Below are 19055 nucleotides of genomic sequence, written 5' to 3'. Positions count from 1 at the left end.
AGACCTACGTTGGATCGGCAAGATGTGCATGTATGCTATCTTTAGAGGCTGTTAAGAATTTATGAAAATTAGGAGCAGCTTTCCCTCAAAACGCAATGCATTCATAACAGTGATGTATTAAAAGCTTAATAACAGGATCTGTGGTATGTACGGTATGTTAGCGGCAGCTATTTTGGTATGGACACTTGCCGTGTCCTTGGGCCACAATTTGAGCAGGGAATTAAGGGGGGCTCAGGATGCTGCAAGAGCTCATCTGAGTCTGGCCCAAAAACATATCCAAGGGATTCAGAGACCCTCCTCAAAATGGGAGACAGCTTGCCCGAGTCTTGAGTTTCTACTTTCCACCTGAATCAAAATCTTAAGTACTCAGAAGTGTCATCTCTTGCCTGGTTCACTTGCTTGCCTGTGTTTCCCTGAATATGTTGTTGTTGTTATTATTTCAATGCAGGATATATATAAAAAGATAAAGGACCCCTGACCGTTAAGTCCAGTCATGAATGACTCTGAGGTTGGGGCACTCATCTCACTTTACTGGCTGAGGGAGCTGACATTTGTCCGCAGACAGTTTTTCTGGGTCTAAGCTGCTTCTGGCGAAACCAGAGCAGCGCACAGAAACGTTGTTTACCTTCCCGCCGGAGCGGTACCTATTTATCTACTTGCACTGTGATGTGCTTTCAAACTCCTAGGTAGGCAGGAGCTGGGACCAAGCAACAGGAGCTCACCCCGTCGCGGGGATTCGAACCGCCAACCTTCTGATCGGCAAGCCCTACAGAACATCAATCAAAGCACTCTCCCATGTGTCCCTTCACTTTATCTGATCCCTTGGAGCAGCCCAGGAGCAGCTGAAGAAAAAAACAGGGAAATGAAGATTGTTTCATTAGAAATGTGATGTATTATGGGAGGGGCAATTGGAAGATGGAATATCATGAGAGAAAGTGGAAGGCAGTGGGAGCAGGAAAAGCTCTTGCTGTTCTGATTCTTTCTATTTCTAGTCAAAGGATGAGATAAAGAGAAGGGAAGAGATAACATTTGGAGAGGTGGCAGAGGTGACTTTGGAAGAGGATAGGACTTTGGTAGAGATCACAGCACTGATTTTGTTTTTAACTCAATTGCCTCAGTCTACATATTTTTTCAACTTTCCCCAATGTCTATGGCAACTACTGTATATACTGGGGGGGGGGGGACTAAAAATCCTTCATGGAAGCAAATCTAAATTTTTCCTGGAGAAACGCTGAAGTCGACAACATGAATATATTATGCAGATACATGCTGACTTTTTGCATACTTTTCAAAAACAACAAGAGACAAAGAGCTGTGCATGGGATTGAAGTCATGCCCCCCCAGAACTTGTTGGCGTTGCCCTGTCACCAGGATATGTCATTCCCTTTCAAAATCACCTTTACATTTTTAATGACTAAATGCTGTATTTTAATAAAAAATGAATAATGAGATTCTCATGACGCTGCATTCAGTTCCAAATTCTGTGCTTGTATGTAGTGACTGGAAAATTATAGAATACACACAGCGACGGATTTCATCTGAGAGACTGGTGTATAGCATCTTCCTTTAGGCTTCCAGTGCCTTCCAGTTGGATCAGTCTATCCTTCTTCATCTCCAGCTGCCCTGACATTTCCTTCTCAAGAGAAGCCATTCCTAATTTCCTTAAGGAGCCTTGGAGAACAACAGCCACAATGAATGCATGAAGTTGAATACACTTGTGGTATGCATTCCAAGGCTTTGTTCGCATGCAACGAGGCTCTTAAATTTTTACTAGCATGTTCTCTTGCAGTTTGTCAGTGAATATAAATAAAGTTGTTGAGGAAATAGAATAATTCATCCTTAAATGGTTGAAATGAGATGCCAAGATATTCAGCAACACATAATAGCATTTATCTCTGGTTGCCAGCTTGTAATGTTGATGCATGAATATGTCATAATAAAGCTCTAAAACTGGTATATTTACATAAAACTGTGGGTTTGCATGGCTTCAGGAATATATTTTGGAGTGGGTTCATTTCCCCCCTAATTTTGTTTATTCGTGCGCATATGTGTGCGTATATACTCACACATGGTGTCACCACTAAATCTTTATTCTGTTTACAAATCAGCATAAATGTATAAAGGAGCAACCTTCAGGTTTTAAATGGTTGCTCTGAAACCCTAGGGGCTGTTTTATGAAAAACATCTATTTTTCACCGTGTCAGAAGAAAACATCAATGAAAAAATCCAAACTTCTGATTTCAGTATTCTCTTCCTTTCAAGAATGAAAGGTTGATAGGGAGTTCATGACTGATGGTCAAGACCAAATTAATTCATATGTGTATTTCACTGATCCTTCTTTCAGAATAGAAGAATGAATCAGACCCCAGCATATTTTAGGGTGAAAAGTCACTTGGGATACCAAGACTGTATGAACAGACATAAATATAACAATAAACCAAAACAAACCACCACAAACTGGCTAATAAATATAAAAGGGAATTTACTGGGATAATAACTGGACTAAAGATAGACTAAAGACCATTCAAACAAACAAAAACACATTACAATGCCATGTGCAGATCAATACTAGTTCTGCCAAAAAAACATGAAATGAATTGTATGCACAGTGAATGTTTTAAAGTCTGAATGAATGAACCATTCAACAAGTGGGTAATGTCCAAGCATTGAACAGCAACCTGATGCCAATAGAAAAATAAAGATTGTTCAAGATAGTTTGTAAAAACTGAACTAGATAGAAAATTCTTCAGTTGGTCTTAGGCTGCCACCACCCTGGTGAAGTTAACGCAGGTGGATAAAAGAAAGAGGCTGGATGAAATGTTCTTCAGTAGGTCTTATATAACTACCACGCAGGTGGGCAAAATGAAGGAAGACCTGTCCTCCGGATATGCAACAGGTTTCGCCACAAGCTTCATCAGTTCAAAAGGCTGCATGGTACAAATAACACTCAAGTTACAATGGATATTAATACAAAGAAATTGTAAAGCACAAATGACATGCTATACCTTACCCAGTCAGACAAAACCGTTTACACAAAATAAGAAAGTATTCACAGGCACAGCTAATGTTCAACCTTGCTTCAAGCATTAAATACATAGCAGGTGAGTGGAACCAGTCATTACATGGTTACAAGGTTAAAGGTACAGTGACCAACTGAAGAATTTTCTATCCAGTTCAGTTTTTACAAACTATCTTGAACATTCTTTATTTTTCTATCGGCATCAGGTTGCTGTTCAATGCTTGGACATTACCCACTTGTTGAATGGTTCATTTACTCAGACTTTAAAACGTTCACTGTGCATAACATGTTTTTGTTTGTTTGAATGGTCTTTAGTCCAGTTATTATCCCAGTAAATTCCCTTTTATATTTATTAGCCAGTATGTGTTGGTTTGTTTTGCTTTATTGCTATACTATTATCACCACTTTGATACTTTGTATACATTGTCCGTATGAACAGACAACCAGGAAGCATTGACTTCAAAGAGAGTCACTAATATTTTTTTAGGCTGAGTTTGAATGCCTATAATAATTATAGGAAAACCCATCCCAAACTTCTAGCTTCCAACCGGACTAAATCGATCTATATACTGAGCCAATGCCTCTCCAGAGCTCACCTTAGTGAAAGGAGCATTTAGAGAAATAAATTATATAGTATTGCAAATTATTGCTTTATCTCACACCCATGCACTTTGTTAAATGCATCCTTTTACCTATATTGCTGTGATACTTTGGTCAGCTTCAAATGTGACGTACAAAAGGGGGAACAGGGCTGTCCTTAGCATATGCTCCGCCGGGGTGCAAATATCCGCCCAGCGCCCCCAAATTTAGTTTAGTCACCCCCAAATTAACTTTTATTGAGCTTGTTTTTTGGGGGGTGAACTCAAAGTTGTTGAGGTGTTTTTTTTGGGGGGGGGATCACTCACCTGTAAGAACGACACAGCAGAAAAAAACTGTTTTTGTTTCCTGACGCTACTTAGTAACAGAGTGACAGAGGAGGGGGGGCAGCGGCTTTTGTTCCATTGCTTTTCACTGCCGCTGATCGAGAGGGGCCGCTATACAGTAGGTATACGTTTGCTGCCCCTCCCAGAATTCGGCACCCGGGTGCCCAGCACCTCTTGCACCCCTGGGTAAAGACGGCTCTGAGGGGGAATATAGGAAGATCTCTCCTCTTTGGGAGAGGGGAGACTTTCCGGACGGATCTGCTTCCCGCGCTAAGCTGCTTCCCGCCCTAACCCTAAGCTATCCCTGCGCCAAGCCTCTGGCTGGCCAATAGGGCTGGCTGAGGGCGGGGTTTACCTACATTTAAGGCGACACGGCAGCATTCACATCCTCTTTCCGCTGCTGCATCCCGTCGGTCGGATGGCTGTTAGGCATCAAAATATGTATTTGTCCGGTGTGTTTGAGGACTGGTTGTGGCCATTATCCAACCCTCCTCTTTTAGGGTTAAAGGGATCTGGCAGTTGTGGATCCTGTCCGATGCCCTGCTGGTGGCTAGGGCCATGGCACGACCCCCGGTGACATCAGAGGAAGCTTCCAGTAGTGTTTGCATCAACAGGCTCCTCCCACTGGCTGTTATCCTTATATGACTCCCCGTCGAGCAGGGTGGAGTCATGCTTGCTCGTGTGTCCAATGCCTAAGCCAATATCTCTCACTTGCTCTAACCCAGGGGTCAGCAAACTTTTTCAGCAGGGGGCCAGTCCACTGTCCCTCAGCCCTTGTGGGGGGCCGGACTATATTTTGAAAAAATATATGAATGAATTCCTATGCCCCGCAAATAACCCAGAGATGCATTTTAAATAAAAGAACACATTCTACTCATGTAAAATACTAGGCAGGCCCCACAAATAACCCAGAGATGCATTTTAAATAAAAGAACACATTCTACTCATGTAAAAACATGCTGATTCATGGACCGTCCGTGGGTCGGATTTGGAAGGCGATTGGGCCGCATCCGGCCACCGGGCCTTAGTTTGGGGATCCCTGCTCTAACCAATAAAGTTGTGGCCTTATTTTACCCATTAACTTAAATTCATGTTTCACTGTGTCTTTATTTCTCGCAGGGGGCGGGTCCTCGAACCGCAATATAGGAACAGGAAGCACAAATGTCTTCTGCTTCCCATGCTTTTTGGCAACATTTGAATAGAAACTCATATAGCCATCATACCACACACATAAAAAGCCCAATTGGGTAACATTACTTTATTTTTTGGTTAGAAAATGTAACCCTTTGTGATCAAAAGTCAGCCTTCCTGCTCCCATCCATATCACGTGTCTGGGCAAAATATATGTCCAGATGTTTGTAACAACAACAACAACAACAACAACAACAATAATAATAATAATAATAATAATAATAATTTATTATTATTATTTATACCCCGCCCATCTGGCTGGGTTTCCCCAGCCACTCTGGGCAGCTTCCAACAGAAAAATGAAATAAAATAATCTATTAAACATTAAAAGCCTCCCTAAACAGGGCTGCCTTCAGATGTCTTCTAAAAATCTGGTAGCTGTTTTTCTCTTTGACATCTGATGGGAGGGCGTTCTACAGGGCAGGCGCCACCGCCAAGAAGGCCCTCTGCCTGGCTCCCTGCAACTTGGCTTCTCGCAACGAGGGAACCACCAGAAGGCCCTCAGTGCTGGACCTCAGTGTCTGGGCAGAATCGATGGGGGTGGAGATGCTCTAACATCTGAATGTCCTCATTTGCCCTTTTATGATCAATATCTTAACAATTGCAATTACTGGGTGAGATTCAATCACAAGATTGGACAATTGGAATGATTAGTGCAACAAAACTGCTTCCCCAAAGATTGGACTTTTTATGATAAGGAATGTGATGGGAATATGTACTGGAAAGAGTAGGATGACACTTGCTTCGAGACAACGACATCTAACCTCCCCCAAAACAAATCAGAATGGATGCTCAATAAAAAGATAATCTCGAAGCAGCCATAGTCTTGTTTTGTGACATTTTCTTTTTCTTTGTGCTACTAGCTGCGGTCAATGCTTGACTTCTCACAGAACCAAGGCACTTACTTTGCCCTGTTCTAGACTGTAATCTTCCCAAATAAGAGGCCACCTTTATGCAGTGCTTCCCCCCCCAAAAAAAATATGTTTAGGGGTACTCTCAAGAAATTCACCATTTTATAGTTCAAATTGGGGAAAATAAATACATTAAATGGACAAAGGTACAAAGATTCACAACATGTTCAGGGGTATGCGTACCCCTGCATCCCCCCGGAAAAAAAGCACTGCCTTTATGAATTACCTGGCAATCACAAAACTTATTAACATATTGTGCAATATTTCATTTTGAAATGCAGATCATGCAATACTGAATTTCTTTTAGCATTCTTGTATGGTTTTCACAGTTATTGATTTTCAGTCTAAAAGCAGGACGTTCATTCTAGCTTTCTGAGATTCACACATGCTGCTTGAAACTTATGCCTAAGTCATATGTTTGCCTGAAGGAGAAACATACACTGGAGAGCTATTTTAAAACACATTCCCTCCAGAGACTGTCTGTTTTGTTTTTGTTCTGTTTGATTAGCATTTTGGGTTTTATTTTTTTACTGAGATCTTTACAAATATTGGGATTTCAGCTTGAAAATAGGACTGTGCAGAAAGTTCCATTCCCTAAATTCTCTGTGGGGCCAAAAACATCTACACAAAAACATTTCAGCACACACACAAAAAACATTACTTACTCAAGTATTTTTCCCTCCAGAGATTTTAGCACTCAAACACAGTTCATTTTCTCAGCAGGAAATCTGGGCTGCTGGCTACCTGCTTGTTTCACATCATGAGATACCAATAATGACATCAGATATAAACTCTTGCACTCCATCGTACACTGCCGCTACCTTGACGGGTAGAAATAATGAGGATTTAATTTTAGACTGCATGTTCACCCTTCATAAGAGAGTTATTTTAGTTGCCACAGTTAAGAGATGGACATTATGTATGCCGTCATATCTATATTTTTAAGCAAGCACAACTTTTGGGGGACAAATTCCCTAGGACATTGGCTGTAATCTCACTTAGTCCCTTGCTAGCATTGAAACCTGGTATGAAAAGCATGTGCAGAAGAACAGAACCCATTATGCAGTGCAACTTTGAACATGGGAACGGTCATATATGTTTATAGTCTTTTGAATGCAAGCATCATAACATTTTACAGCTGTGAAAAGTTGTGTGTGGAAGCATCCAGGAGCATGTATTAAAACAGAGAAACTCCACCCAGAATGGCTTGAAATCCATAAGGACTGATTGCATTGCTGTGGAAATCCTGTGTGTCTGAAACTTGGTTTGAAATAGTACTCCTTCTGCAGGTTTACCAATCACAGTTTCAGAATCACATCACACTGCCCCTTTCCTGCTACTAATTTTGATAGCAGAACCATGAAATAAGAGTGAAAACACATAGACTGGGTTGAATTAGGGCCACATTTGTTATGACAACCTTCTGGAGTGAACCATACTAGTTAAGTTTTCAGCTGTTGAGAAGCCAAATGCACTGTCCTGGGCAAGAAATATGGCTTGGTTGTGACATCTTTTAGCTGGGCTACATTGTAGGATCCCCAAGCACCTTATTAAGAGAAACGCCCAGTAAAATGCTAATGAAATTGTATGAGAACTTTTAAAAAAAAAATAACATGACATATTGATGTGGAAATGTGAGAATGGAATTTAAGATTGGAAAATGAGCAATTGACAGGAATTGAAATTGACAATTTCACCATCCTCAATCCCCAACCCCTCTCCAAACTCCACAGTGCAAACATTTGGCCAAAGTGTAATGACACAAGACATTAGCTGTCATTCCAATAAGGGTGTAAAACTAGGACTTTCAGCTTCAGCAGGTCTAAATAAACTACTCTCTAGTGCAACAAAGAACATAGCTGCCAAGTCTCCCACTGAAAAATGCGGGATCAGCAGCGGCGCGGCACCGGAAGTCGCTTCTATGTATGTCTGAACATGCATAGAAACAACTTCCGGTGCTAGCGCTGCCCGATTTCCGGTGCCCAGACATGGGCAGAGCGACATCCGAAATGGAGCCTCCCTGGCAGGTAGGAAATCCAGGAGATTTCCAGGATTTTTTTCTATTCGGGATAACAGCGGGAAACGGATTAAAATCCGGGGGTTTCCCGTGAAAAACGGGAGACTTGGCAGCTATGACAAAGAAACACGAGGAAGCTGCTAGATTTGACCAAATCGAGATAAGGATCTCATGTCTTGTCATGGTGGCCCAACACCTGCATGCTAACCTCTTGGGTTCTTATCATCACAGCCCTTTGAGGTTTTCTACACTCAAGTGGTATATACATTTTATTAAATAAATAAATGTCAAAGGTGGCTTGAGGAGGGTGGATCTTTCCATCCCGTAAGAGCATTAAATATGTCACAAGCACATTGTCATCCCGCTAATAAAGGATTAGCAGATTATCAAAATCTACCTGCTCTTAGTCTGAAAGGTCTAAAACCAAAATTGTTTATTTGCCTTAAAATAGGTCAGTCTTCACTTAATTGTCGGAAGTTGTATGGGCTTCCATCATGTATGTGAATTTTTTAACCTTATAAAATCACAGTGCTTGCTGTAATTTTAAAACAAACTGGATTATGAATGGATCTCCTCTATTCTACTGAGAATTAGACCAGCTTTATTTTTCTCCATAATGCAAAACTTTGAGGCTTAGATTTGTTTTGTTTTGCTGTATGTGGTTTCCCTTTGAGAGCAATTAGGTCTTTTCTAAAACATGGCTTCCAGAACTAGATAGAATGACATAGGTATAAACAGGTCTCTATTCAACAATTATGTTTCTTTAAATTCCCCTGTAACTCTGTGGTTTTTTAAAGCCATTATTATTTGTTCTCTCTTTTCCTCTTTTCTGAAATGTCAAAAGTGTAATGCTACAAGCCATAATAGACATTTCCCTCTCTACAGTTCACACACACATAATTTCTCTGAAATGGCCATTGCTCTGTGCCATCTTTCCTTTGTTATTTACACTATTCTTAATTAACTCACATTATAGCTATACCAATTTGCATTTGTCATTAGCTTCCCAAGTACCTAAATTAACCAAGGCTTGGGTTAGTTGATCGCATTAGTCTCTACATTCTTGAGCATATTTCTTGTTCCAGTCAGATGCTGAAGCAGAGTCGTTTCAAATTCAGCAGCAGTTGCTTATTACTTACTGGCTCCACTGCTTATCATTTGCTATCTGCAGATGAGTCTATAACTGGTTACTGAGTGATAGGGCTGATCTGTTTATTCATTTCCTGCAAAATAATGCAATCATGTAACTTACAATACAACATATGCAGGAGGAGCTGAATTAATTCTGTGCTGGGAGAATTCTCCTAAATGGTTCTGTTGTTTTCACTTAGTATGATAATATTTTTAAGGGCCCAAGACTGTGAATCAATGGAGGATGCCTATGTCTTTAGCTCAAGCCCTCTTGCACTGAATACATTCTGTACAGCTTTCCCTATTAGAACAGCCTGTTGAATCAGGGCAGTGTCCCAATCTATCCCTGTATTTTGTTTTCATGGTGCCCAACCAGCTGCCTATGGGAAGCCTGCAAACAGGACCTGAGCATAGCTGCCAAGTCTCCTGTTTTTCACGGGGAAACCCCCATATTTTAAACTGTTTCCCGCTGGCAGCCCGGATTGGAAAAAATCCCGTAAATCCCCCGGATTTCCTACCTGCCAGGGAGGCTCCATTTTGCGTCCTGGCGCCGCCCAGTTTCCGGTGCCCACACATGGGTAGCGCGACACTGGAAGTTGCTTCTACGCATGTCCGGACTACGCATGTCCAGACATGCGTAGAAGCGACTTCCGGTGCCGCGCTGCTGCTGATCCTGCATTTTTTCAGCGGGAGACTTGTCAGCTATGGACCTGAGCGCAACAACACACTTCCCTCCTGTAGTTTCCAGAAACATCTTGCCCCTGGCAGTGGTAGAACGTAGCTTTCATTTTGCTTTTGCATTTTCGTTGCAAAAAAAAGAACAAAACTATTTGCACGCCAGTGACTAAAACAAAAAGTGACAGTTTTATGACTACTTTCTTGATGAAACTTAACTTTCATATAAGTGAGGGCCTTATATAAATTTTAGAACTTAATTCTCAGACCAGTAAGTCATAAAATCTGGAGGGAAAAGGGTATCTTAGTTTCTGTTAAAATGTGCAAACCACACTTATTAAAATAAAAACGATTGGATTTTGTCTAGGGCCAAAAAAATTCATATTTAGGTTAAGTCTCCTGTGGGAAGGTCTAACTTCCACATTTCCTATTTGTGGGGATTTTCAAGCTCAATTTACTTACCCATTCAGTATGAAGAAGGAATTGTCACCACAGTCCTTTCGTTACATAATGAAATGCTATCTCTTCAGTACAGAAATGCTTCTTCAAATTAGATGTCAGAGTGTGGGGTTTATTCCAGTAGTTTGAACAAGTATTTAGGGGGGCATTAATATGTTTTCAATGAACAAACATTTCTGTGAGCTTATTTTCTTCATCATTTTATTTTATCCAAGAAAAGGAAATGTTTGGACAACAGCTAGTAGCTATCACTGGAAATTCTGAGATACTGTATGCCATTTATTAGATTTTAAATTCTGAAGAAAACTGAGTTATCTTGTTTTCACACAGGAGGTCAAATTATATTTCATGTTCACACTTTGTCCTGGCTGGCCAATCTCTTCCAGTCATTGCTTCCATCTCCTGCAGTGACAAATATTGAAATAATGTTGCATTAATTTTCTAGCCACTGTGTTAAAAGAAACAGAAGCAGAAGCAGGTATCTTGAATGTTGACCAAATGGTCAACTTCCCAGACATGGTCACCCTTTGTTCCAGCAGGACATTTCCTATTCCTTGTTTTCCCCTTTAAACTCCAGTTTGCCCTTTCCTATCAAGAAATCTCTAGCTCTGTGCTGGAGGGAATTGTAAAATGACATTTCCTTTCCCTGAGTCAGCTCACTAGAGACTTCAAAAACCCATTTGGGTTGTTACACAGCTCTCTTTCCGCTATAGTTGGTGTCCAAGGGTAGGATGAAAAGCAGGTATTGGTGAAAAAAGCATGGGAAAGCAGAGCATTTTGTTTTTTAACAATTGTGATCATGAAAACAAGACCAAATGTCTCATACACAATTGGCCATCGAAAAGGGGTTAGGGGTTTACAGGTCATAAACATGTACTGGGTCTGGCTTTTCGTCCCAGATTTAAAGCTGAAATACACAGGTAATGGTCTCCAAAGAGGAATTGACAATGCATTTTTAATAGTACAAGTGTGAAGGGGAAACTATCAATATACTAGGAATGTAAAAGAACTCGTAATGCACTCAAGTTAAATGGAGGTTGATTCATGACTTGCCCTTCCACACTATGCACAAATAAGTTGGATCAGCCTAAACCACTGTTAGCTTACTTGGTCTTTCAGATAAATGCCTTGCTGAGGTAAATTATTGCTATGTCATTCAAAAGGCCAAAGAAAACCATAACAGGGTTAAACTAATTAGACCGTGGTAAGAAGTTAAATATAATACTGAAACGTACTATTCATCTTCAGAAGGTCAGAATGTAGAATGCTTATTTTGAAAAACAATATAAGAAGACTCCATAGATACAAGGAATTATGCAGAATAATATGTATGAGAATATAGTTCATGAAATTAAGAAGACTGTGGAGGAAACTGTCTGACATTGTCATTGTAAGAGACTCATTTGTTGATGTTGAGATGAGTGGGAGAGAGTGAAATGCAGTTTTTGCATGTCTCTAGAGGGGGAAAGCTAAACTGTGGTATATTCCCTCGTTATCATTTGAATTTCAAATAGGGTTGCCGGACTCAATAGAGGACAGAACTTCTGTGCCTTTAATTGCCCTGCTCTCTTTTGAGTCTGGAAACCTTAAAGAGAAACCAGCAGACCCTTTGTTTAATTTCCAAGCAAAGGGTCTGCTGGTTTCTCTTTAAGGTTTCCAGACTCAAAAGAGAGCAGGGCAATTAAAGGCACAGAAATCCTGTCCTCTATTGAGTCTGGCAACCCTAATTTCAAAGCACCATATACTATACAGCAGACATCCCCAAACTTCGGCCCTCCAGATGTTTTGGGCTACAGTTCCCATCTTCCACTGGTCCTGTTAGCTAGGAATCAAGGGAGTTGTAGGCCAAAACATCTGGATGGCCGCAGTTTGGGGATGCCTGCTATACAGCAAACAAAATGAGACACATATTCAACATGCCTATGTTGAGTCTAATTGCATTGGCCTCTCACCTACGCAGACACTTCCTTCTCAACATGCCATGATCAAAATCACTGACACAGAGTGATATTTAACATTGGCCATACTCTGAGAAGACCTATTGAAATCAATTTAAGTCCAACTGATTTTAATGGGTCTACTCTCAGTATCACTGTTATTGGATATCACCCACAGTTATTATGCTACTTTCTGTTGGCTTTTTAAAAAATCTGAATCTCCATGTTGGAAGATTCAGGACAGTTAAAAGAAAAGTCTTCATGCTGCACATAGTTAAACTATGGAAATCAATCGCATAAATAGCAGTGATGGCCTGATCCAGCAGGCTCTTTTTACACACACACACACACACAAACACTACAGCTCTGAGTGATGAGTTTAGTAGATGGAAGTCTTCCTCTCAGTTTTGCATCATATAGGAGTATCAATTTATATCTTTCCAAAGTATTCTTATATCAGTACATAGCTGCCAAGTTCTCCCTTTTTTTAAGGGAAATTCCCTTATGCTGAATAGGCTTCCTCGCGAGAAAAGGGAAAACTTGGCAGCTATGTATCAGTACCATCTGATTGCTCTGAAGGGGTCTGAGTTTGAACAGAAAAAAAGGTTAATGGGGTGAGAATAACAACTTTAAAAGTCCTTTAATAGTCAGCTGCTGCCAGCTACGTCTATTGTTAGGGAAGTTACAAGTAAAGGACTAAATTGGCCAGGAACATGCTGCAGGAACCCCTTCAGGGTGAAAACCATTATGCTGAGAAGCTTCATCAGAAACAGTTTAAGAAGATAAACGGTACCTGTCAAATATCTCTTTCCTCAAAACAGGCACAGCTTTTGTCAGTGGGAGGAAGACCCTGTTCAGGTTTCTACTGGGCTCAGAGAAGTGTCCAGAATATGTTTGGGTGTTGTGCAGTGAACAAAACAAAAACAGGATCCCTGTTCCTCATGCAATTGTAACAACAACAAAACAACAACAACAAACATAGATGCACAGCTGCATGTTATGCACAGAATAAAGTTTCATTAAAAATGCCATCATCTCTAGGATCATAGCTGCCAAGTCTCCCGTTTTTCACGGGAAACCCCCATATGTTAAACAGTTTCCCGCTGGCAGCCCGGATTGGAAAAAATCCCGTAAATCCCCCGGATTTCCTACCTTCCAGGGAGGCTCCATTTTGGGTTCTGGCGCTGCCCGATTTCCGGTGCCCATACATGGGTAGCGCGGCACTGGAGGTTGCTTCTATGCATGTCTGGACATGCATAGAAGCGACTTCCGGTGCCACTCCGCCCATGCCTGGGCACCAGAAATCGGGCAGAGCAGCACCTCATTCATGAGCTGATTCAATGTGTGAACAATACAGTGGTACCTCTACTTATGAATGACTCGACTTACGAATGTTTCTACTTACGAATGGAGCTCCGTCCGCCATCTTGGATGCTGTTTAGATAGGATTTTTTTCTACTTACGAATTTTTAGATAGGGTTGCTTCAACTTATGATTTTTTTCTCCCAATGCATTCCTATGGAATTCAACTTACATTTTTTTTCGACTTACAAATGTGCATTCGGAACGCATTAAATTCGTAAGTAGAGGTACCACTGTAATTTCTGAGCAGGGCTTATAACTGAGGGCAAAGCATGTACACATATTCCTTTATAATCCATAGATTAGCTTCCCAACATCCACTCTTACAACCTCTCTCATGTTACTTTAGTCATGCTTTTAAAAATAAATAATTCTAATTCTCAATTTACATTAAGCAAAAACAAAATAATCAATCCTACTTCTGTGATAACTGACACATTAGAATGAGAAGTATTTTTTTTTCAATCGTCTCCAGGCCCACTTGAGACTCACATTCATTTTTCTTTCTACATTTGCTGGTTATTAAGTCTCTGCTTTGGCCCAGAGGAAGCACAATTCCAAGGAAAATATCTCTAATTTGGTGATATTCAAACTGGCTCGAAATCAAGGCATCCTAGGTCCAAAATGGTCCAAGGACATGTTCTGAGGCTTTGGAACAACCTCAGAGCCTTGGAAATATGTTTTTACTTTTCTGGGCAATTGGATACATTTTTGGATCTCCCCAAAACATCTGCAAACTCTGCATAAATGAAAAACACTAGACAGAGAGAAGGGGGCGCCAGAGGAGGGTGTGTTCCAGCTTCCAGCCAGACAATAGGAATGGCTTTATCATGCCTCTCCTTTTTACTTCTAATCACAAGTGCTTTTGAGTGAATCGTAGAAGTAAAGTTTATATTTACTCATGTATATCATTTTAAAGACCTGCAGAATAACAGCCTGTTAAATAAGCGCTAGGCAGGTGAAGTGAAGCTGGCAGCTTCCCTCAAAACCTCTGGGCATGAGAGAAACCATATTCTGTGACTTCTCAGCCAAGAATTCAGATTAGTCTGCTCACCTTATTTGGTGAGGCAGCATTGCGGCCTGGCATCCCCCCCCATTATTATCCTGAGTGACCCTCCCGAGTGGAACTTCCTGGCTGGCAAAGTGGCCTGCGATCTTGCTTCGCTGGCCGGGTTTTGGGTTAGGCCTGCCCATGAATTGGCCAACGATGAATGGGCCTTAGCGGTAGGCACCTCCCTGTGGTTCCTGCCTGGGCATTTGGACAGAAGCAACTCCTCCTGGATCCCTTTAATGGGATACTCATTTTTCGGAGGCACAGGCAGAGTCTGCAACCTCCCTCCAGCCTAAGGCCTAAGGCTCACCCAATGCCTAAACTGCCAAAGATGTGACAATGGCAATGAGCTAAGCAAGAACCACAAGTTGTAAGCCAGTTTGCTCGGTGGGGGAAATTCCTGGCCAGCCCCCAATTTTTGCTCATCTGTCTCTATTGTACTGATTCACATCACTTTTCATTGTTAACACCAATTATAGGTATTTTCCCTTTCAGCTGACATTTGTATGGCGCAAACTTCTGTAGAGTAGGTCTCAAAGCTTTGTTCAACACCCAAATGGGCATTGCTGGGCCATTATATACTACAGGAAAGTTGGAAAGCACAAACATTTGTCAGTACAGCTGTACTCTTAAAGTGAAAAGCAGCTTCTTCTTCCTACTTGGACTACTGCATTGCAATGTGCTCTATGCAGGGCTACCTTTGAAGGTGACTTGGAAACTGCACTTAATCCAGAATGCTGCAGCTAGACTGGTGACTGGGAGTGGCCACTGAGACCATATAACACCAGTCCTGAAAGATCTTCATTGGCTCCCAGTACGTTTCCGAGCACAATTCAAAGTGTTGGTGCTGACCTTTAAAGCCCTAAACGGCCTTGATCCTGTATACCTGAATGAGTGTCTCCACCCCCATCGTCCAGCCTGGACACTGAGGTCCAGTGCCGAGGGCCTACTGGTGGTTTCCTCGCTGCAAGAAGTGAGGTTACAGGGAACCAGGCAGAGGGCCTTCTCGGTAGTGGCACCTGCCCTGTGGAATACCCTTCCAGTAGATGTCAAGGCAATAAACAACTATTTTACTTTTAAAAGACAACTGAAGGCAGCCCTGTTTAGGGAAGCTTTTAATGTTTAATGTTTTTAATGTTTTAATGTTTAATGTTTTAATGTTTAATGTTTTTAATGTTTTTAATGTTTTTAATGTTTAATGTTTTTAATGTTTGATGCTGTATTGTTTTTAATATTATGTTGCAAGCCGCCCAGAGTGGCTGGGGAAACCCAGCCAGATGAGCGGGGTATAAATAAATAAATTGTTGTTGTTGTTGTTGTGGACAGAGAAATTGTAACAACCATCTCACCAAATTTATCCAGGGCAAGGAGAAATTCTTCAACAGTTTCTCAGGCATGGGGCTCACTGTTAGCAATGGCAATACTACACTACTTCTTTTTTTAATGTTCCTAGTAGCAGCAACAGCTATTGTGTTGGCAGCCTGACCACCATTTTAACTCCTCCTTTTCCGCAAAAGCTCTGGGGTTATCATATTTCTGAGACATTTTGTATATGTGTGTATGTGGGAGAGTGCAGTTGTCACCAACATAGTGGAGAATATTCAGAGAAAGGTCTTTAAGTTTTTTTGTCTATTGGGATGGTAAGAAAAAGAGAATGATCAGAAATCTTATCAGAAAAACATAAAATTTTGGCACAAAATGTTGTAGCACACAGGTTTCACTAGGGACTGTCACAAAAAATGGACTGGGTGCCATTTTATATTCTTGTTACAGTCTTTGTCATGAGTTTTCACAGCTCTTCAGGTGTCCTTTGTCTATGGGGCGGTAAGAAAAAGAAAAAATCTTAGAAATCTTATAAGAAAAAACACAGAATTTTGGATCAACTCTAATTCATTCCCAAGTGGTGCAGTTGTTGCAATCTATGTGGAGTACTGTAATTGCACATGTGTATTAGTATCACTCATTTTATAACACTATGGAGTCAAATGCACATCTAACATCACACTTGTCACAATAATGGAGTAGGGTGGGGGTTTTATGTTCTTGTTTCCTCAGAATCCTATGTCTTATGAAGTAGTAAATGTCGTGTCACTCTGGATTCACTTTATAGTCTCGGGGACTGTCACAAAAATGGATTGGGTGCCATTTTCTATTCTTGTTACAGTCTTTGTCATGAGTTCTCACAGCTCTTTAATGCTTGATATGTTCTCATTTTCATTACATATTCTCATTCCCATAACAAAGATTATAATGAGAGAAGAAAATGTCATAAAATTAATCCATTCTCATAACAGACTGTAATGAGGACAGAAAATGGACCAAAATTAATCCTTTCTCTTAACAATCTGAAGATTGTAATGGGAACACAAAATGGCATGAAATTTATCCTTCTTCCGACAATTTTAAAATTGTAGCCAGGCAAAAAAGAGAGCGAGTGAGCGAGAGAGAATAGGAGATTAACTGGCCTTCAGGACAAAGACTGACTAGAATGAAAAGAAAGAAAGAATTATGCTATAGTAATATATTATTGCGACACATTCTACAAATGTGATACTATGGTTAAACTATGAATATAAGTGGAAATGATTACTCATGCTGGAGTGCCACAAGGCATCTGTATCGTTGTTGTTGTTGTTGTTGTTGTTGTTTTGTTGCTGTTGTTGTTGTTGCTGCTGCTGCTGCTGTTACGACTATTAGATTGTTTCTTATCCCATCTTTCTATTAATGTACACAATATCTTAACTAAGCCGAATCCATATTGAAATTGCTTTTAGGTGTTTTAACTGTATTATCATTTTGTGTATTATCACCCTTGGCTCCTTTGGGAGGAAGGATGGAACACACACACACACACACACACACACACACACACACACACACACACGTAGATGCCACGGTATCTAGCCATATTTTTTGTGAATTTACCGGTATTTATCTCTAGGTATTTATTGGCTGCCCCATTTCAAATAGTACTTAGGGTGACTTATACCATAGATGATTGGCCCTCCTGGCCAGAGTCTGAAATGAAATGTCATTACCTAGGGCCAGATTCAACTAGCAGAAGCCAGTGCAAGCACTCCTGCTAGCACAACATGGAGAGCCCCTAGACCAGCAATCGGGAAGAGGAGAAGAGGGATTGTTTCATTGGCCACATGGAATTGCTTGTGCCAATGGAATTATCTCCTTAGCACTCTGTTGAATTCCACCCACAGTTGCTAGCCTCATTCTGGGAAATCCCCCAGTTTAACTGTGATAAGACAAATACACCCCTCTGAATGCACTGAGACCGTTCCATCAAAGCCTAAGGATTTCAGCAGGTAATGCAAGAAATTGGTGAGGATTTCTTCTTAGATTCATCAGAGGCTGTAGAGGGGGAAAAACCTATGAGAAAGGCATTAGCTTACTTTGAAGAGTGTTGTCCATGGTTTTTGAACATCAAGTAGTTTTGGTTAGAGCTACTTGGGCTCCAAGCCATTCAGTTTGGGACCACTTTACTGGGGGATAGGGGTTACCTCTTTTTCCTGTGGCATTTGCCCAATGACAATACCCCCACCCCACCCCCCAAAAAATCTGTTATTTCTGCTGCAGTGGCAGCACATACCAAATAAAGATTGTCTGGGACAAGAGAAGGCCCTTTGATTATATAAGACAGAATTCCTAAGACATGGTCCAGACAATGCTGAAGCTGGCAAAATAGTGAACATCCCCCAAACCCGCAGGACTTACTGCAAGAAGTGTCGGAAGCGCCAGTCCCACAAAGTAACTCAGTACAAGAAGAGCAAGGAATCTTTGTATGCTCAGGGAAAGCGGTGACACAATCGCAAGCAGAGTAGCTATGGGTGGCCAAACAAAGCCCATCTTCCACAAAAAGGCAAAGACCACAAGGAAGATTGTGCTGAGACTGGAATGTGTGGAGCCCAACTGCAGGTCAAAGAGGATGCTGGCCATTAAGAGGTGCAAGCACTTCGAGTTGGGAGGAGACAAGGAGAGAAAGGGCCAGGTTATCCAGTTCTAGGCTGCTGTGGAACCCATTGTTTCTTGGTGTATGAAACTTTATAAAAGTCTTATTGGATAAAAAAAAATGTTCCTAAGACATTAACCCTTTAATTATACATCTTCAAAGAGCTTTGAAGGAACTTCGTTGGTACTGGTCTCCATCAGGAATGTCAAAGAAATTTGATTTGGTTTGCATTGAAAGGTGACTTTACCTAATTCACACCTTCTGAAACAGTGCATGAACACTCAGATATCCTTTGAAATTCACACTTTTCTGAATTTTGCAATATAATTATATACAATCCATATGCATATATGAAGGTGGATTGTGCATATCGATGCATACACTACTGAAAACAACATACAAAATGGATTATATTATA

General features: G+C 41.0%; 1 pseudogene; it reads left to right on the top strand.

The window, feature by feature from the left end:
- Positions 1-12976: 12976 nt before the first annotated feature.
- Positions 12977-18718, top strand: LOC118076981 (large ribosomal subunit protein eL42-like; annotated as a pseudogene).
- Positions 18719-19055: the final 337 nt, after the last annotated feature.

The sequence above is a fragment of the Zootoca vivipara genome, chromosome 11 (assembly GCF_963506605.1).
Source record: "Zootoca vivipara chromosome 11, rZooViv1.1, whole genome shotgun sequence".
Classification (NCBI taxonomy): Eukaryota; Metazoa; Chordata; class Lepidosauria; order Squamata; family Lacertidae; genus Zootoca; species Zootoca vivipara.
Note: the sequence above shows the minus strand (reverse complement) of the source record. Positions and strands in the feature narration are given on the sequence as shown.